Consider the following 8,301-nt stretch of genomic DNA (forward strand, 5'->3'; position numbering starts at 1 on the left):
CCACAGTTTTTACTGTTTACAAGCCCTTCTCAAGGTGACTCCTTTGTTTCTGGACTCAGGGCCTGGTCCTGGCCCCAGATCTGACAAGCGGCAGGGCCTTGGCCAGGTCACTCCTGCAGGCCACACCATTTGTGACACCTGTGACATGAGAAGTAAGGCCCTGTGCCTGCCAGGAGCGGCACGGCACCTGCAGCAGCACAGCCACCAAGCACAGCCACAGTCCCAGCACCCATGTGCCGGTGAGGTCTGTCACTCATTCCCCATCCTCGGATGCCTTCTACAATCCAGCCCTGGAATCCTGTCCGACCACCGATGACTCACACAAAGCAATGCGGGACCTGGGATAAGTGTGCCTCCATCTTGCAGGCTAACTGCTGGAGGAACTAACCCATGCGGAACTGCTCCCCACAGGCAGGGGTTCTGGACCGTGGGGCTGGGTCATTCTTCGGTGTGGCGCTGGCGGTGCACCACTTAGCAGCATCCCTGGCCTCTGCCCACTAGACGCTAGAACCCACCCCGAGACGTTCCCAAACGTCACCATCTGGCAGACAGAATGGCAGAATCACCCCCAGAAGTGGACAACTGCCACAGAGCAGTTCTGAGAAAAGCCTACTCCTTGCTGAAAAAGGTGAAGATCTGAATTCTGACACCAAACACACACAAATACGCACGCATGCACACGTGCAGGAAGCTAGCAGGAAGGAGGTGCCCCCCACAGATCTGGAGAAACATCACAGGGCTCGGCTGGGCATGTTGGCTCATGCCTGTAATCCCAGCACTTTGGCAGGCTGAGGCAGGCAGATCACGAGGTCAGGAATTCGAGGCCAGCCTAGCCAACGTGGTGAAACCCCGTCTCTACTAAAAAATACAAAAATGAGCTGGACATGGTGGTGGGCACCTGTAATCCCAGCTACTTGGGAGGCTGAGGGAGGAGAATCACTTGAACCCTGGAGGCAGAGGCTGCAGTGAGCGAGATCACATCACTGCACTCCAGCCTGGGCAGCAGAGCAAGACTCTGTCTCAGAAAAAAAAAGAAAACAAAGAAAGATCACAGGGCCCGTTAGGCTCCTTCCATTTCAAGGGGCAAAGATGTAGCAGGTCACCTCAGTGTTTCACGTGTCCATGTGAAGAGACCACCAAACAGGCTTTGTGTTAGCAACATGGCTATTTATTTCACCTGGGTGCAGGGGGCTGAGTCCGAAAAAGGAGTCAGCAAAGGGTGGTGGATTATCATTAGTTCTTAGAGGTTTTGGGATAGGTGGTGTTTGCAGCAATGTTTTGGGGGGCAGGGGGTGGACCTCACAAAGTACATTCTCAAGGGTGGGGAGAATTACAAAGAACCTTCTTAAGGGTGGGGGAGATGACAGAGTACATTGATCAGTTAGGGTAGGGCAGAAACAAATCACAATGGTGGAATGTCATCAGTTAAGGCTATTTTCACTTGTGTGGATCTTCAGTTGATTCAGGCCATCTGGATGTGTACGTGCAGTCACTGGGGATATGATGGCTTAGCTTGGGCTCAGAGGCCTGACATTCCTGTCTTCTTATATTAATAAGAAAAATAAAACAAAATAGTGGTAAAGTGTTGGGGTGGCGAAAATTTTGGGGGGTGGTATGGAGAGATAATGGGCAATGTTTCTCAGGGCTGCTTTGAGCGGGATTAGGGGTGGCGTGGGAACCTACAGTGAGAGAGATTCAACGGAAGAAAGATTTTGGGGTAAGGGGTGATACTGTAAGGTGTTAGAAGGAGCATTTGCCGTATAGAACTATTGGTGAAGGACTGGATGAGGTTTTGTATGAATTGAGAATCTAAACGAAAGACATAAGGTCCGAAAAAGAGAAGGAGAAAAATAGGTTTAAAGGACTAAGAATTGGGAGTACCCAGGACGTCCAATTATAGAGTGTGCAACATTATTGTTTGCTTGGTTGGCAAGTTTTGGGGCTCTATCCTTGAGTTTTTTTATGTTGTCATACACCAGGCCAGATTGATTTAGGTAAAAACAACATTCTTCATTTAAAAATATACAGAGTCCTCTTTTTTAGCAGTAAGTAAATCAAGGCCTCGGTGATTTTGGAGGAAAGAGAAATGCAAAGCCAGCAACTGTTTGTTAAAGAAGGATTAGAAACGGCTAGGAGAGAGTGACTGAGATTGATAGTGAGGTGGAGATAGCTGGGGAAAGGTAGAGGGTGACATAAGAACGGGAACGAGAATAAGAGTAAGTATAAAAGCAAAGAATAGGACTTCATCAGGGTGAAAGTATTGGAGTGCACTTTGTCACTGAAGATCTTCTATCCACTTAAAGAGAGACTTAAGGGTGGCAGTTTGAGGTAAAACCAGGTGCCACTGAATACCAAGAGCCTGAGAAACTGCTTGGGTGATTTGACTAGTAAAGGCCGGTCCGTTATCAGACTGTATAGAGGTGGGAAGGCCAAACCTAGGAATTATGTCTGACAGAAGGGAAGAAATGAACACAGTGGCCTTCTCAGACCCTGTGGGAAAGGCCTCTACCCACCCAGTGAAAATGTCTACACAGACCAAGAGGTATTTTAGTTTCCTAACTAGAGGCATGTGAGTAAAGTCAATTTGCTAATACCGGGCGGGGGCAAATCCCTGAGCTTGATGTGTAGGGAAGAGAGGGGGCCTGAGAAATTCTTGAGGAGTAGTAGAATAGCAGGTGGAACATTGAGAAGCGATTTTCTTGAGGATAGATTTCCACGATGGAAAGGAAATGAGAGGTTCTAAGAGGCGGGCTAGCGGCTTGTAACCTACATGGAAGAGATTATGAAATGACGATAGAAAAGAATGGGCCTGTAAGCCTGGAAGGAGATATTTTCCTTGGTCCAAGAACCATTTGCCTTGTGTGGGAAGAGATTGATAGGTGGAAGTTTCAGTGGGGGAGTAGATGGGAGTGGCCAGATGAGAAGGAGAAAAACTGCCGTGAGGGATAGAAATTGGAAGCTACCTGCTTTTTTAGCTACCTTATCAGCATAAGCATTGTCCTGAGCGATGGGATCTGATGCCTTTTGATGGCCCTTGCAGTGTATGACTCCAGCTTCCTTTGGAAGTAAAGCGGCCTTGAGAAGAGTTTTTTATTAAAGAAGCATTAATGTTGGAGGACCCTTGTGTGGTGAGGAAACCTTTCAGCCCATAAAACATCATGGTGGTGCAGGATATGAGGTCAGTATAAATATTGACATGTAGTCCCTTTGCAAGAGTGAGGGCTCGAATTAAGGCAATGAGTTTGGCTTCCTGAGAGGTAGTGGAGGGAGGCAGAGCGGTAGCCTCAATGATAGATGTGGAAGATTCTATAGCATAGCCTGCCTTTGCTAGTGAGTGGCGATTAGGCCTGGTGGAACTGCCATCAATAAACCAAATGTGATCAGAGTGAAGAACAGGAAAGAAGGAAATATGGGGAAATGGAGGGGGGGCCAGGTGGATCAGAGAGATACAGTCATAGGGGTCAGGTGTGGTATCCAGAATAACGTGGAAGGCCAGATTGAAGTCCGGGCCAGGAACAATGGTAATTGTGGGAGACTCAACAAAGAGTGAATATAGCTGAAGGAGCTGGGGAGCAGAAAGTGTATGTGTCAGGTGTGAGGAAGAAAATAGATTTTGGAAGTTATGAGAACTGTAGGCCGGGCGCGGTGGCTCACGCTTGTAATCCCAGCACTTTGGGAGGCCGAGGCGGGCGGATCACGAGGTCAGGAGATCGAGACCATGGTGAAACCCCGTCTCTACTAAAAAAAAAAATAAAATAAAAAAATTAGCTGGGCGTGGTGGCGGGCACCTGTAGTCCCAGCTACTTGGAGAGGCTGAGGCAGGAGAATGGCGTGAACCCGGGAGGCGGAGCTTGCAGTGAGCCGAGATTGCGCCACTGCACTCCAGCCTGGGCGACAGAGCGAGACTCTGTCTCAAAAAAAAAAAAAAGAACTGTAGAGAGTGAGTTGCGCATAGTTTGTGATTTTGAGGGCATCAAATGTCTCACGTGTCCGTGTGAAGAGACCATCAAATAGGCTTTGTGTGAGCAACAAGGCTGTTTATTTCACCTGGGTGCAGGTGGGCTGAGTCCGAAAAAGGAGTCAGCAAACTGTGATGGGATTACCACGGCACTCCAGGCTAGGCGACAGAGCGCAACTCCATCTCAAAAAAAAAAAAAAAAGATGGGCTGGTGGGGGATGCACTGGACTTTATAGTCAGGCTTGAGGAGGCGGTGCCTGATTTACACAGGGCTCACAGATTGGTTCCATCATGTATGACGTTTACATAGCAAGGGGAATGCTGGTTGCCTCACCCTAATCTTATTATGCAATGACCTTCCCCCTTGGCTGGTGGCCATCTTGTCTGCTCCTTACTGTACATGTGGCTGACAGAGATAAGGGAAGATAGAGCCGCCATCTTGAACATGATTGGCACAACTGCTGGTGTCTATGTCTGCAGCTTGATTTTACAGGCTGCTTTTTGTTAGAAAGGAAAATAATTTGGGGTTGCTCTTCATTAAAAGGACAACCTTACTGGGGACTTCTGTATTCCCACTATCTGCCTAAGTGTCAAGGCTCTGAGCCCAAGCTAAGCCATCATACCCCCAGTGACCTGTGCTATCTAGACTCTCTGCAAGCTCCACCTCCTGGGTTCATGCCATTCTCCTGCCTCAGCCTCCTATCTTTTTCCTCTTGGAAGTCCCATCTCTCTCACTAGAGAGAGAGCTGTTTTTCTTTCTTTTTCTGTCTCTCTTTTATCTATTAAACCTCCGCTCCTAAACTCCTTGTGTGTGTCCATGTCCTAAATTTTCCTGGCAAGACAGTGAACCCCAGGTATTTACCCCAGATAATATAGCTGCTTCAGAATGTTCTATGGGCAGGGAGCCACTGTGGCCACCTGGGCTTACCCTGCAGGCACTGATGGGAACACATGCCTGTGTCACCCCATGCAAAGAGGAGCAAGCAGGAACCAGGCATGGTAGCTCACGCCTGTAATCCCAGCAATTTGGGAGGGTGAGGTAGGAGGATCCTGTGAGGCCAAGAGTTCAAGACCAGCCTGGGGAACATAGTGAAACCCCATCTCTACAAAAAAACAGAAAAAAACTAGCTGGATGTGGTGGCATGTACCTGTAATCCCAGCCACTTGGGAAGCTGAGGGAGGAGTATCTCTTGAGCCCAGGAGTTCGAGCTTGTAGTGAGACATTATTGTGCCACTGCACTCCAGCCTGGCTGACAAAGGGAGACCTGTCTCTAAAAAACCCAAAGAGGAGCAAGTTGGTTGCTACCATGCCAACTCCGAGTCACAGTGAAGGGCTGCCTCTGGGAGAGGCGTTAACTCCTTAGCTCTTCTGGCCTATGCAGCAAAGCCAACTCCCAAGGCCAGAAAGCCTTCAGGCAGGTGGGAGCAGACTGCTGTGCATGACGTGGGTCACAACACCCGACAGAGTTCTACTGCCTGGCCATTCTGCAGGCCCCTGGCCTCTCTGATGTCTACTCTGTGCCTTTGGGTTGACATTCCCGGGCGCTCGGCAAGTCGTCGCTGAAGAGGGGCACCTCACTTGGAGTTCTGTAATGTGGGATGGTCCAGTGTCAAAGAATGAGGAGAAAACATTCCAGACAGAAGATGTGCAGGCCTGGAGAAAGAGCTTGGTGTGTTCAAGAAAAGGGAAAGAACTGGTGTGCTGGAGTGTGGTGAATGCAGTCAAGGCCAAAGCTTGTACTGTTCTCCACACAACAGCCAATAAGTCAAGAGACAAGGAATGGGGGCAAGGAAGACGACTTTATTTTAGAAAGCCAGCAAAACAGAGAAGATAATGGACTAATGCCCTAAGGAACCATCTTGGGCCAGGCATAGTGGCTCATGCCTGTAATCCCAGCAATTTGGGAGGCTGAGGTGGGCAGATTACTGGAGATTGGGAGTTCAAGACCAGCCTGGCCAACATGGTAAAACTCTGTCTCTACTAAAAATACAAAAATTAGCTGGGCATGATGGCACACGCCTATAACCCCAGCTACTTGGGAGGCTGAGGCACGAGAATTGCTTTAACCTGGGAGGTGGAAGTTGCAGTGAGCCAAGATCATGTCACAGCCCTCCAGCCTGGGCAACAGAGGGAGATTCTGTCTCAAAGAAAAAAAAAAAGAAAGAAAAAGAAACATCTATAGCTAATATGAATTTCGGAATCCTTTTATATTAGGGAAAAAGGGGAGAGAGAGGGGTTGCGATCAAAAGGTGATCTATGACCACAGACAATTGAGTGGCAGCAAGGGTAAATTTCTTTGTCCCTGGTCAAGTCACAATGCTCTTATACATTTTTAACATAATATTGTTACTTGTGTGCACACCCTCCTTATCTCCTTGGGGGCTAGTTTTGGGAAGTGGCTGTTATCATCCCTGCTTTAAGGTTAAACTCTCATAGTTATTTCTCTCATAGTTAGCTTGGCCTATGTGCAGAGATACCACAGCAGTAGGGGTGAGGGGTTAGGAGCAAAATAGAGTTACATGTACACTGTTACATGAATGAGAGTGAGTAGGGTGAAGTTAGAGCAGTAGGGGGCCGGGGGTGGTGGGGTGGGGGCACGGGGCAGACACATTCACAGGCTCCTCAGTAGGACAGACACTCTGTCTTGAGCCCAAATGGAGAGTCACACAATCCATGAAGTGGTAGGTGGGCCCGAGAGGAGTCCATGAGCCAGAGTTGATCGCTTGATGATGTCTCTTGTGTATGGTGGCTGCACCTGACAGCAATAACTGAAGCACAGCGAGAACAACCCTGCATGGCAGATGCACCTGAATGTGTGTTTGGAGTTTACAGCATGGCCAATCTGAAGATTTATTCCTTAACTCTGAGGAACATCTGAGCCCCCAGCACATCCTGTGGAAGGTGGGCCATAGAGAGCATGAAGGCCCTTTGTTTTGGGTTAAAGGAAGGTTGCCAGGTAGAAGTTGCTAAGTGAAGGTGCTATATAAACTGCATGCTTTTTGCAAGTGGTGGCAGTTCTCCTGTCTGCCTGCTGCCACTCTGTCTTGAGCCCAAATGGACCATCACTGTGTGTAAGTTCCCAGTCAATCCTATGTCCCATTTACTGGCACTGCATCTCTTCTTCAGCCTCTTGAACCTGGTGCCATCCCTATTGAAGGTAATAGGGATGCGGCACGGCACTTTGATAGCTGAAGGAAGAGGGAGGGTATTTGTGAGAGGCTATGTTGGGTAACTAAAGAAAAGGAGAGACCACCGAGGCCCATGGCAAGGCATGACTTCTCCACTCTGTCCCCGGGTGCTTGGCACAGAACAAGAGCCTGGCAAACACTCCCCCAGGGCCCCATGGGAAGAGGGGCTGCTACAGTTTCTGGGATGAACTTTGCCAGACACAAGCAGGAGCACAAGCAATAATACTTCAGGGCCCAACTGTCAAAGATTTAGCAAATAGAAATATAAGATGCCTTGCTTCTTGATGAGATGAATAGTAAATAAAATTTTAAAAAATAAAAAATAAAATATAAGATGCCTCGTTAAGTTTGAATTTCAAAGAAACAATAATTTTTAGTGCAAGTATATTCCCAAATATTATATCTAAAATATACTAAGAAAATTCAAGGTTTGTATCTGAAATTCAAATTCGACTGGACTTCCTGTATTTTATCTGGCAAGCCTAGCCCTACTCTATTTATCTCAGGATCTAGAAAAAGGCTCCATTCCCTGTTGGAGGGCTGCTGCATTAGTCAGGGTTCTGTAGAGGAAAAGACCTAATAGGACAGATGTATATATGAAGAGGAGTTTATTAGGGAGAGCTGACTCACAGGATCACAAGGTGAAGTCCCACAATAAGCCGTCTGCAAGTGGAGAAACAAGGAAGCCAGTCCAAGTCCCAAAACTTGAAAAGTAGGGAAGCCAACAGTGCAGGCTTCAGTCTGTGGCTGAAGGCCCAAGAGCCCCTGGCAAACCACTGGTTTATGTCCAAGAGTCCAAAGGCTAAAGAATGTGGAGTCTGATGTTGGAGGGGAGGAAGCAACCAGCATGGGAGAAAGATGAAGACTGGAAGACTCAGCAAGTCCCCTTCTCCCATCTCCTTCTGCCTGCTTTATTCTTGCTGTACTGGCAGTTGATCAAATTGGTGCCCACCCACATTGAGTGTGGGTCTGCCTCTTCAGTCCACTGACTCAAATGCTAATGTCCTTTGGCAGCACCCTCACAGGCACACCCAGGAACAATACTTTGCATCCTTCAATCTAATCAAGTTGACACAGCTGAAATGAGCCACTACCACTCAGGATCTATAAGACACAAACCTGAGGCAAGCAAGGAGCAGTGACAGTAAACAGCA

Source organism: Nomascus leucogenys, chromosome 22a (genome assembly GCF_006542625.1).
Source record: "Nomascus leucogenys isolate Asia chromosome 22a, Asia_NLE_v1, whole genome shotgun sequence".
NCBI lineage: Eukaryota > Metazoa > Chordata > Mammalia > Primates > Hylobatidae > Nomascus > Nomascus leucogenys.